Genomic DNA, 12,047 nt, shown 5'->3' with positions numbered 1-12,047 from the left:
GTCATAGTGTATAATTTTTGTGATATGTTATTGTATTCTATTTGCTAACATTTTATTTAAAAAATTTGTGTCGGTGTTCATTATGGAAATTGTCCTATAGTTTTCTTTTGTCACTCTTTATTTTAGGTTTCAAGAGCAGCTATGTATCATAGGAAGATTTTCATAAAACTTATTTTATAATTTTTAAAAGTTTGTGTAATTTTGGAAATAATTTTCCTTTGAATGCTTGATATAGTTTATTTGCAAATCCATTTTTTCTGTGATATCTCATTTATGGCTTTTTTCATTTTTTTTAGATTGACATTTTTTGTATCTGGGCAACTTATATATTTTTGTAAATATTCAACTATTTTATTTGGCTTATTGGTTTAAAACATAATTAGGCAATATAATTTATTCTTAAAAATTCAATTTTATTTTCTATTCTGAATTCTCTTCCTCCCACCTCCCCTTCCCCTACCCATTAAAAAGGAAAGAAAATCGAAACCCCTTACAAGTATGGATAATCAAGCAAAACAAATTCCTGCATTAGCTGTGTTCAAAAAAATAAAATAAACAAGTGTGTCTATTTTTAATCTGTATCCATGAGTTCTCTATCTCAAGTTAGATAGCATGTTTCATCATAAGTCCTTTGGCACTGTGTTTGGTCATTAATATTGTTGATCAGAGATATTGAGTTCTTCAGAGTTGTTTATCTTTCCAGTACTATTGCTATTGTATAAATTGATCTACCGATTCTGCTCACTTTACTTTCCATCTTGTAAGTTCTTCTGAGGTTTTTCTAAAACATCTCTTTTTTCATTTTTTATAGCACAGTACTGTTCTATCAGAGTTATATGCCATGACTTCTTCAGCCATTCACCAATTAATTAGCCTCCTTTGGTTTCCAATTCTTTGCCTCCATGAAAATTGCTGCTATGAATATTTTTGTACTCATGGGTCCTTTTTCTCGTTGCCGTCTTTGAAGTAGTAATGGTTATTTCTCAGTCAGATGATATGTATAATTTAATATCTTTGGAGATGTAGTTTTAAATTATTTTTTAGAGTGGCAGGACTAGTTCACAGATCCATTAGTAGTACTTCAAGGTACCTGTTTTCCTTTATTTCCTCAAGCATTTGTCATTTCCTTTTTTTGTCACCTTAGCCAATTTGATGGGTATAAGGTAGCACTTCAGAGTTGTTTAAATTTGTTATTTCTCTGTTATTGATTTAGAGTATTTTTCAAATGCATATTGATAATTTATGTTTCTTCCTCTGAAAATTATCTATTTCTGTCATTCGACAATTTATCAGTTAGGGGATGGTTTATTCTCATAGATTTGACCCAGTTCCCTACATATCTTAGAAATTAGACCTTTGAGCACTTTTCTTCTTAATGATTTCTTCAAATATAGTGTCTAGGCTCTTTTTTGGGAGCTTGGCTTCTTAACTTATCTCTCCTCAATCTTATTTCCAGGTCAGTTGTTTTTACTGTAAGATAGCTCATATATTCTTTTTTTCTAGTCTTTTTACTTTGTTTTGATATTTATTCGTATCTCATGGAGTGATTAACTTCTGTTTGGTCAGTTGTAATTTTGAGAGTTATTTTTTTGGGGTAATGGTTTGTTTCTTTTTGTTGTAAGCTGTTTCTTCCATATTTCTCATTTTCTTTTAAAAATAATATATTAGCTCTCTATTTAAACTCTTGCTTTAGCTGTTCCAGGAATTCTGGTTAGGATCATGCCTAAGTTTCATGGGTTTTTTTTGAAGCTTTGGTTATAGTTTCAAGTAATTTTCTTCTTCTGGATTTGCTTCTTGAGCTTCCCTGTCAGCATAATATTTATGGTGGGATTATTTTTTTTTTCTTTTGGCTCATTTTTGAAGACTGCTTCTTGACTTTGAACTTTTTGTTAGAGGTGGGTTCTGTGCATGCCATGTATGTATGTGTCTGCGCATGAGAATATCTGGCATGAGCCTGTCTTTTTTTGTCCTTCTACTGCTTTCTCAACTCAGGTCCGAGCCTGATGTGATCCTAAGTGAAGTCTGTTCACTGCACTCCTGATCTGAGCACTATAAATTCTGGTTTATCTCTGGTTGGATGTTTCACTAGTCTGTTGCATCCACCATTTGCCCCTTGGAGACTCTACAGGATCAGAGAGAGTGATCACCAGGTTCTTTCCTGATATAAGACTCTTGTCTTTGTTATTTTACTTCAGGCTTCCATACTGTGTTGGAGACTATAACTGAGTCCCTAATTCTCTTCCTTGGATAAGAGCTATGCAGCTAGGTTTTCCTTTAAGAACTTGTTTTTTGCCCAGTGCACAAGAACCCGTATTCTCTTTCTCTCCTCTCTACCCTGAGTCTGTGACTAGCACTATGAAGTGAGGAACAGACTTGCCAGATGGCACCTTATCCTGCATACTTTGCTAGTTCAGAGATCCTCTGAAAGCTGTTCTTGTCTAGGTGCTTTCTGTCAGTCTCAGCTTTCCTTCAGTCCCTGGGTGCTGGAATGTTCCACAATATATAAGCTCTTATCCAGACTCCAAGTCTAGTATCTGAAGACATAGAGATGTTCCTTCCTAAACCATGGTGAACTAATAAAATTACTCACTTTGAGTTTTTCTTGGCTTTCCTGATCAGGCTTTGGTCTGGTACATTTTCTTGATCTTTTTGTAAGAGACATAGTGAAAAACTAAGGTTAGCAGAATTCCTTGAGGCAAGAGGAGCTGGATTTTTAAATTTAACCCATAATAGGCCAGCTGAACTGAACTAAATTCAGAGACAATGATGCATGACTTGAACAGTTATAAGACAAAACGATTACAGAACAAAATTAATTACTTGTTGATAGGATCTTTAAATAAATGATACAGAATCAATTATAATCTTTTCAATATGTATAGGTTTTAGCATAGTTTTTTTGTCTCTGTTAATTGTATTTTTTTTGTGTGTTTTGTCTGAGATCAAATTGCTACATCTACTTAAGTTGAGCTGGAGTATAATAGTTTGCTCCATATCCTTATTTTTTCTTTGTGTGAATCTTTATATTTAAGTATATTTCTTTCAACAACACATTTTTGGATTCTGTTTTAAAATCCTTTATTCTATTCTTTTCCATTTAGGAGGTAATTTCATCTAATTCTTATTTAAAGTTATAATCTTTATTTATCTCCCTACATCCTATTTGTCTTATCCTTTTCCTACTCGTTAACATCTATTCTTAACCTTCAGTTTCCAATCTTCAACTATATGTTGTATATCTCAAAGTGTATGTCTAATAGACTACCTTAAATTCTGGGTCATGAAACCAATGATATGGAAAACTAGGCACTTTGTTCTATCCTCACAACTATTTCTACCTCTTCAAAATAAGAATGATGCCAGGAAAGAAAACAATTTTAGGTATCTCCGTACTTTAAGATACTTTGAAATGTAATGATGGAAAAATGTGATCTAACAACAAAGAACGCTTATCACTAACTTTTAATGTGCTCACAAAACACATCTTTTTCCACCATCCACCACACTGAGACAAAAATGTACAAACCAATTACAGAGCTTTCAGTGGAACTAAAACACTCTCTCCATGCCAGTCCTGACTCCCCATGCCATGAAAAACCAAAAGGTGAAGCTTTCTCTGGCTTGAACTGTATTGTAACAGTAATATTTCCTTCAATAGTACTTGGTCAGAGAACTGAGGAGTGGAGAGAACTGGGTCAGGACGCCAGCATATGTTGGCAGTCCACTAAGGCTGTGAGAAATGGGACTGACTTGAAGCTAGAACCAATGGTTTCTCTCCAAAATCACATGGGTATAGCTGCGGAAGCCAGTGAGATGTGTAGCCTCCAGCATGGGAGAACGATGAAATAGTATTTAATTGAATACACATAATAGAAATGAAGGACAATATCGACGAAGAAAAGAAAAAAGCAAGAGAAGTTACTTAAAGCATAGCATTGATCTCGAAGTCAGGATTAGTAGACACAATTTAAATATTGTAAGTCTCCCAGTTTCTGAGTACAAGTCAAAAAGGCTGACCACCACAGTGCAAGAAATAGTACTATAAAACTGCCCAGAAATTTAGAACATAGAAAACAAAGTGCCAAATAAAATAATTCACAAATTGTCTCTAGAAGAAAAAAAGCAAAAAACAGGCATGAAATAACCTACACTGTGCTGCGAGCTCTAATATATATAGTGACTAAATATTAAAACTCCAAAGACAACAAATCCTTCATGAAAACCAAGGAAAGACTTTCAAATATAAAAGAAAGAAAATTTGAATAACATAAGATTGTTCTATACCCACTAAAAACTGTCAGATGATTTGGAGTAATACGTTCTGAAGAGCAAAGAAACTCAAGATGCAACCCAGTGACTACTTTGCAAATCTGAGCCTAACCTTAATGAAAAAATTGTGAACATTCAATAAAAAGATTGATTCATAGCATTCCTGTGAAGAATCTGGACAAATCTAGACAAGTCATTTGCTTCTCTGATACTACAGACATAGAAATACAAGAAAAGTAAATCTTGTAAAAATTACAGGAAGGTAGAAACAAGTCACAAAATGCCTCAGGAAAAAAAAACTCCAAAGTTAAAAAGAGAGGGAAACCAACGATGTTAATAACAATAGCAATATAATAAGAGAGAGACTATTAAAAGATTTCTTTCTAAAGGAAGCAAGGGAGAAAGTGGAGATCACAAGTGATGGTGAAATATAGACTTGAAACATCTAAACCTCACAAAACTCTGCCTACAGGTGAACTGATGTTGTTATTGGCTTTTTTGGAGGACTAAATTGCAGAATGGAAAGGTACATAAAAGGGGAAATGGGAGGAAAAAGTTAGTAGAGGGGAATATGTGATGACCCTAATTAAGTCAAAGTTTAATAATAAAGTCATAATTATTTCTGTAGACTCTCAGGAAGAAAAGTACCTACAGGAGAATGGGGGAGGTGAGTGAGAGAGGAATTGAACCAGAAGGAAAAGATGGGAACTCCTATTTCTGTGGTGAGAAAGAATCTCACCAAAGAAAGCTTCTAGGGGCAAAGCAATATTATAATGGGAGATGGAGACCTTAAAAAGTGTAGCTTAGAGAAACGATTTACCATTCCTAAGTAAGAGGAGAATTACAGCTCTTGGGTCAACTGACACCCTTTACCACTGTTTGCTGTTTCCTATGATTATTTTTCCCATTATCTATGAAATCTCTTTTCTATTTCCAGAAGGGTTGGGAGGGCATGGACTCAGAGAGATTTCATAGCAAATGGAGGGATAAAAGATCATGCATAATGAATTACACAGTTAGGAGCATAGGATGATTCACAGTATGGAACAATACTTTGGTCCTCTTTGTTATTTATCAGAATTGGTATTTGTAAGTTTGAGTGTGAAGGTACAACAGACAAAAAGAGCCCATGGAGCAAAATCTCTAGGCCATAACATGGAAGTTCTTTATAAGAAATAATTAAAAATAGGTACCTTGGAATATAGATCCTAAGGAATATGTCCTAAGGAATATAAATCCTGAAGAGGAATATATATATATACATAAATCAAAGAATAGAAGTTTAGCAAAGATAGAAAAGGAAGATAAATAATTAAGAGATTGATTTTCAAAATCCTTTTTGAGCTCTTCCTTGGCCTGGGACATTGCATATTTATTTTGGAGGTTTTGGATGCAGAAGCCTTGACTTTTATGTCTTCCCCTGATGGTAAACATTGTTCTTCCTCATCTGAAAGGATGGGAGAGAATACCTGTTCACCAAGAAAGTAACCTTTTATAGTCTTATTTTTTCCCCTTTTTTGGGCATTTTCCCAAGCAGTTACTTGACTTTTGGGTCCTTTGTCAAGAGTAGGGTATACTCTGGGGACCTGTAAGATCTCACTTCCTCCATAGTGGCACAATCAAAGGAGAGGAGTTTACTCTGTGGTCAGCTCATAGCTGAGATTCAGATCAGCTGCTCAGTTCCCCAAGGGGCTTTAAGCTGAGGCTTCAACAATGGAAGCTGGCTGCTGCCTTCTGAGACCACCTCTACTGCAGCCACTGCTGTCCACTACTGCTGCGGCTGCCCCCGCCTGGAGCCAGGGCTAGGACAGGACCCTGCTCCCTTGTCATAGAAATGAAAAAGCTCTCTCACTGACCTTTGAAGTGTCTTTGTTGCCTGTGGGTTGAGGGATCTATGAACCTCTGCTGTTACTGCTGGGGATTCTGCCCCCAAGGCCTGCTCCAGCCCTGTTCCTCCCAGTGCTACATGGCCAAGGCTGGGCTATGCCCCACTCTGCATCTGGTGTGACAGACCTTTTCTGTCAGCCTTCCAGGCCTGGGCTGGAAATCTCCACTTTGTTGTTCTGTAGCTTCTGCTGCTCTAGAATTTGTTGAGAGTCCTTCCTTTACAGGTATTTTATGGGCTGTGGGGGAAGAGCTAGAGTGTGTGTGTCTTTCTACTCTGCCATCTTGTCTCCGTCCCCGGTAATGAAGAGATTGAGAAAAGAATTCCTTTTGAGAAAAAGATGCAGAAAATGAAATTTTAAAACAGCATGAAGGTGAGGTGAGGGGATTTTATTTGACCACTTAACTGAGAGGGGGAAAAAAGAGATGACAAGAAATAGATAACAAGATAAAAGGAAGAAAAACAGAACTAATACATTAAGCAAAACTAAGGAAAGGGTAAGAAACGGGAAGTAAGGAAGAAGCATGGAGGTAAGGGAAAGACAGCTGCAGGAATGTGCCTTAAAACAGCTTACATTAAAATTGCAGAAGAGGCTAAGTACTGTTATTACAGAGAAAGAAGGAAGAACCCTAATTGAGGAAAAAAAATAATAGAGACAGAGAAAAATAAAAACTTAACTCACAATTTTAAGTGTTATTGGATTAAATAATCCAATAAAACAAAAATTGACAGATTGGAAAAGAAAATAAAAGTTCGCAGTCTGTTGCTTTCAAGAAATATACCTAAAAACATACAAAGAGTGAAAATGAGGATCTATGTATTAGGCAAACCTTACAAAAACAAAAATTGAAATCATACTATTAAAAAAAACATTCACAACATGAAAAGAGATAAATGAGAAAACTATGTTATGCTGTAAGGAAGCAAATTAGTATCAATATTGTTATAAAGTACTTCAAGCCAGTTAGGTGACACAGTAGATAGCATGCTGGACCTAGTCAGGAAGATACTTGTGAGTTCCAATCTTCCCTCTATCACTTACTACGTGCGATTCTGGACAAATCACTTAATTCTGTTTATCTCAGTTCCTTATCTGTAAAATGAGCTGGAGAAGGAAATGGCTAACAATTATAGTATTTTTTCCAGGAAATTTCCACATAGGGTCATGACAAGTCAGAAATGATTGAACAGCAGCACAATATATATTTCAAATATCTTAGTATCTGAATTCATAAAGTAAGAAAAAACCTTAATTATAAGACATATCTATTAACGCAATAATGACAATGAATTTGATGCTTCTCAATTTTGGACAAAGCTAACAGAAAAGTAAACAAATGGAGAAATATGGAATTTAATAAATTGCTGAATCTATTTTGCAGGTCAGTTATTTTTCCCATGAGGTATTTTTAATTTTCTTCCATTTTTTCATTCTTTTGAATTTGATTGATTCTTGATATTTCATAGTGTCATTAGCTTCTCCTTGCCCAATTCTAACTTTTAAGGTGTTATTTCCCTCAATTAGCTTTTGTACTATATTTTTCCTTTGACTAATTGTATTCTTTTAGAAGTTGTTTTCTTCAGTGGATTTTTGTGTCTCCTTTTCCATTTGATCAGTTCAGTTTTTTAAGCAGTTTTCCATGCTGCTGATTCCTTTTTCATAAATCTCTTGCATCACATTTCTTTTCTCAGTTTTTCTTCTTCCTCTGTTATTTGATTTTTCAGCTTCCTTTTGAGCTCTTACATGAGTTCTTTCTGGGCTTGAGGTCACTGCCTGTTTTTCTTTGAGGTTTTGCCCATATGCGTTTTGACATTGTAATCCTCTTCTGAATTTGTCTTGGTCTTCCTTGTCTTCATAATAATTTTCTGTGGTCTGATTCTTTTTTTGTTGTTTTTTGCTCATCCTTTTTTTTTTCCATTTCCCTTTATTTTAAATTTGATCTGTGTACCCATGATGGATGTTTCAGACCTCTTGTGCCAGTGACTACAGATGCTGGCTTTTTACCTGGTGCTGAGCTGATGTTGCACTGAGGCTGCTGGGGAATCCTCATGTCTGGTGCTGTGTTCAATGGGTGTGATGTGGGGTAGGATGGCATTGCTGGAGACTGTAAGGTTCTGGCAGCTTACCTGGTGCTGAACTGGTGATGTTGTCTGGTATGTGCTGAGACCAGGTGAGGTTTTTCTGCATTTCCCTGGGGCTACACTGAAGCAGAGGAGGTCAGGCCACTGCAAAATGCCTGCCTCCTGTAATGGTAATTTAAATGGAAAATATTTCGATTCATTAATAGACCCATGTGACCTACTTGGGTCATATGGAAGGCTGAGTCACATGAGTCTAAGTCACATGAAATAGGAAGGGATGGAATAGGAAGGGTAGAACAAGAAGAGGTGGAGCTGGAGCAGAGCTGATAGAAAATTGATCAGAGCAGTCAGAACAGAGGGGGAGAGGGCAGACAGCTATGCTTGTGAGTGTTTGTATGAAGGCCCTAGCATGGGAAAGGCTTGGGGATGGTGTTCTGCATTATTATTGTGTATAGATTTTTGTTACTATGATGGATTTGGCTTTCTGGTACCTGAATAAATGTTTTGGTTCTGTTCTCCATGTGGAAAATCTGTTGTACTTCACAGTTCAGAGTTGTGCTGGGATATTCATGGCTGCCATAGGCACTGTGAATATTGTGTTGGTGCTATATCTGCCCAGTGATGCACTGAAACACATGGAAATTCAACCACGCAGGACATCTACCACCTAGGGTACCCTGAAGCACATGATGGTTCTCAGAACTGGAGTCTGCCAATTTCCCTGGCTATGCTAAGGCACATGGGATTCCTGGTATTGGTATTTGCCTGCTCTACCATACTGGGGCCCAGAATTTCTTGCTGGTTTGCTGAGGTGGGGTTTGCTGCAACCTTGGTAGGACTCTTACTGTCCTGGAATGAGTTCCCCTTTTACCTGAGTGAGATGGACCTTTCTTGCTGGTCCTTCACATCTCTCAGGCTAAAAGACCACTCTACACCATCTTTCTGCTGACTCCACTATTCCAGGATTTGTTCTGGGGCATTATTTTATGGTTGTTATGAGGTGATTATCTGGGGGAGTCCCCCAGGTCAATGTATTCTTAAACAAGGAATAGAGAGAATTACAAAAGGAGGAATGTATAACTTTAACCTCCTGAAAGAGAACCCAAAATGAAAACTGCCAGGAATGTTATAACCAAATTCCAGAGTTCCCAGGTCAAGTAGAAATATTTCAAGCAGCCAGAAAGAAGCAATTCAAGTATAGTGGAGCCACGGTCAGGATACCGTAAGATTTAGCAGCTTCTACATGAAAGGATCAGAGGGGTTGCGATATGATATTTCATAAGGAGCTAGAGTTACAATCAAGAATCACCTACCCAGCAAAACTGAGTATAGTCCTTCGGGGGGAAAAATGGACATTCAATGAAATAGAGGACTTTCAAGCATTCTTGATGAAAAGACCAGAGTTGAATAGAAAATTTGACTTTCAAATACAAGACTCAAGAGAAATATAAAAAGGTAAACAAAAAATCATAATGGACTTAAAAAGTTTAAACTGTTTACAATCCTGCATGGGTTTTGTACTTCCTTTTCCATTTGTCCAATTGTCCTTTTAAATTCTTCTGTGATTTCTTTTTTCATATTTTTGAAGTCATTGATCAGTTTTTCTTCTTTTACTCTAATTTGGCTTTCAAAATCCTTCTTGAACTCTTCCAAGAAAGCTCTTTGTGCTTCAGACAAGTTCGTATTCCCTTCTGAAGTTTCAGATGGGAGTACCGTCTCCATGCTGACCTCTTTGGTATTTGTGTTTTGTTCACCCTATAGAAAGGTTCTATGGTCTTTTCTTTTCTGCTTTGCTTCTTACACATGATAATCACCCTTTTCCTGGCTTTTAAAGTAGATCTCTGCATCTGGGGCACGGGGGCTTTGTCCCACAGATCTTGTGCCTAAAACTTGAGGCTTTGTGTGTTGTGGCCTTTGGTTCTTTCCACTAGAAGCTAAAATGCTGCAGCATATCTGGTGCTGAGCTGACTGGTGTTGGAAAGTAGAGGCCAGGTGAGGTCTTTTTGGGTTTCCCCACAGTTACCCTGGAGCTAGCTTGTTAAGTGTGGGCAAGGGATGGTCTGGCCACAGGAGGTCTCTTCTGCTGAGCTAGAGTATAGGCAGGCTCAGCAGTTGGTGATCACATCTATGCTAGTGTCTTCTCAATTCCCCTGGGGTGCTGAGGCACAGCTGGGGTCCTGATGTTGGCAGTTGCTGGCTTTACCCCCTGGGGCTCAGGATCTTCTCCTGGTTTGTTGAGGTGGGGCTATCTAGGACTGCTCTGATCCTGCACTGGTCCCTTTCAGCCACAGCAAGAGGGACTCTCCTTAGCGATCTTCTTAGCCTCATGGACTAAGTCTTTTTACCCCTTCAGCTGCTCCCACTATTCCAGGGTTTTTCCCAGGGGAGATACTCTCTGGTCTCGTCAATGTCAGCAAGGGGAGGGAGATAGCAATTAGTGATCACTCCACCATCTTGGCTCCCGACTACATGGGAAGGTGCTATTTGTAACTCATAAGACCTTTCTCATTATTAGGTCAGGTAGAAGGAATATATATAAATAGAAGGCACAGGTATGAATTCAATATGAAGAGATGATATCTAAAAAATAAAATTAAAGGATGAGAGAGACAGAGGAATGTACTGGGAGAAAGAGAAAGGGAGAGGTATAATGGGGTAAACTATCCCACATAAAAGTGGCAAAAAGAACTATTACAGTAGAGGGAAAGAGGTGAGGAGTGGGTAAGCCATATTCTCATCAGAATTGACTCAAAGAGGGAATAACATACACACTCAATTGAGTATAGAAATCTATCTTACCCTACAGGGAAGTAGGAGGGGAAGGGGATAAGAGAAAGGGGTAGAGTGGTAGAAGAGGGGGCAGATTGGGAGAGGGGATAGTCAGAAGCAAAACACTTTTGAGGAGAAACAAGTGAAAGGAGAGAGAATAGGATAGGATGGGTGGATAGGATGGAGGGAAATATAGTTAGCAATAGTAACTGTGAAAAAAATTTTGAAGCCAGTTTCTCTGATTAAAGGCCTTATTTCTCAAACATCTAGAGAACTGAGTCAAATTTATAAAAATAAGAGCCATTCCTAAATTGATAGATGATCAAAATATATGATCAGGTTTCAGATGAAGTAATCAAAGGTATTTATGGTCATATGAAAAAATACTTTAACTCACTATTGATTGAAGAAATGCCGATTAAAACAATTCTGAGGTACTACCTCATACCTATTAGATTGACTAATAGGACAGAAAAGGTAAATGACAAGTATTGGGGGGAGGAGTGGAAAAAATGAGACTTTAGTGCACTAGTGGTGGAGTTGTGAACTGATTCAACCATTTTATAAAGGAATTTGAAACTATGCCCAAAGAGCTATAAAACCATGCATACCCTTCAGCCTAGCAATACCACTACTAGGTCTGTATCTCAAAAGATATTAAAAAACAAAAAAAGAAAAGGACCTATATGTACAAAAATATTTATAGCAGTTCTTTTTTGGGGGTAAAGAATTAGAAGTTGAGGGGATGCCCATTAATTGGAGAATGGTCGAATAAGTTGTGATATGGTTATGATGGAATACTGTTGTGTTGTAAGAAATGATGAGTAGGATGCTCTCATAGAAACCTGGAAAGACTTGCATGGACTGGTGCAAAAAGTAAAATGTACTGTACTGGGAGAAAGAGAAAGGGGGAGGTAGAATGCGGTCAGCTATCCCGCAGAAAAGAGGCAAGAAAAAGCTTTTACAGTGGAGGCAGTAATGGCAGTACTGTAAGATGATTAGCTGTGAATGACTTGGCTATTCTCAGCAATACAGAGATCCA

The 12,047-nt window shown here is 37.4% G+C and overlaps 1 protein-coding gene across 7 annotated transcripts in view; it reads left to right on the top strand.

Moving 5' to 3' along the window:
- Positions 1–12,047, top strand: part of RYR3 (ryanodine receptor 3) — a 750,252-nt gene that overhangs the window by 256,782 nt on the left and 481,423 nt on the right. The window lies entirely within an intron of this gene.

Source organism: Notamacropus eugenii, chromosome 7 (assembly GCF_028372415.1).
Source record: "Notamacropus eugenii isolate mMacEug1 chromosome 7, mMacEug1.pri_v2, whole genome shotgun sequence".
Lineage (NCBI taxonomy): Eukaryota > Metazoa > Chordata > Mammalia > Diprotodontia > Macropodidae > Notamacropus > Notamacropus eugenii.
The sequence above is the reverse complement of the archived record's forward strand: the minus strand, read 5'-3'. Positions and strand labels throughout refer to the sequence as shown.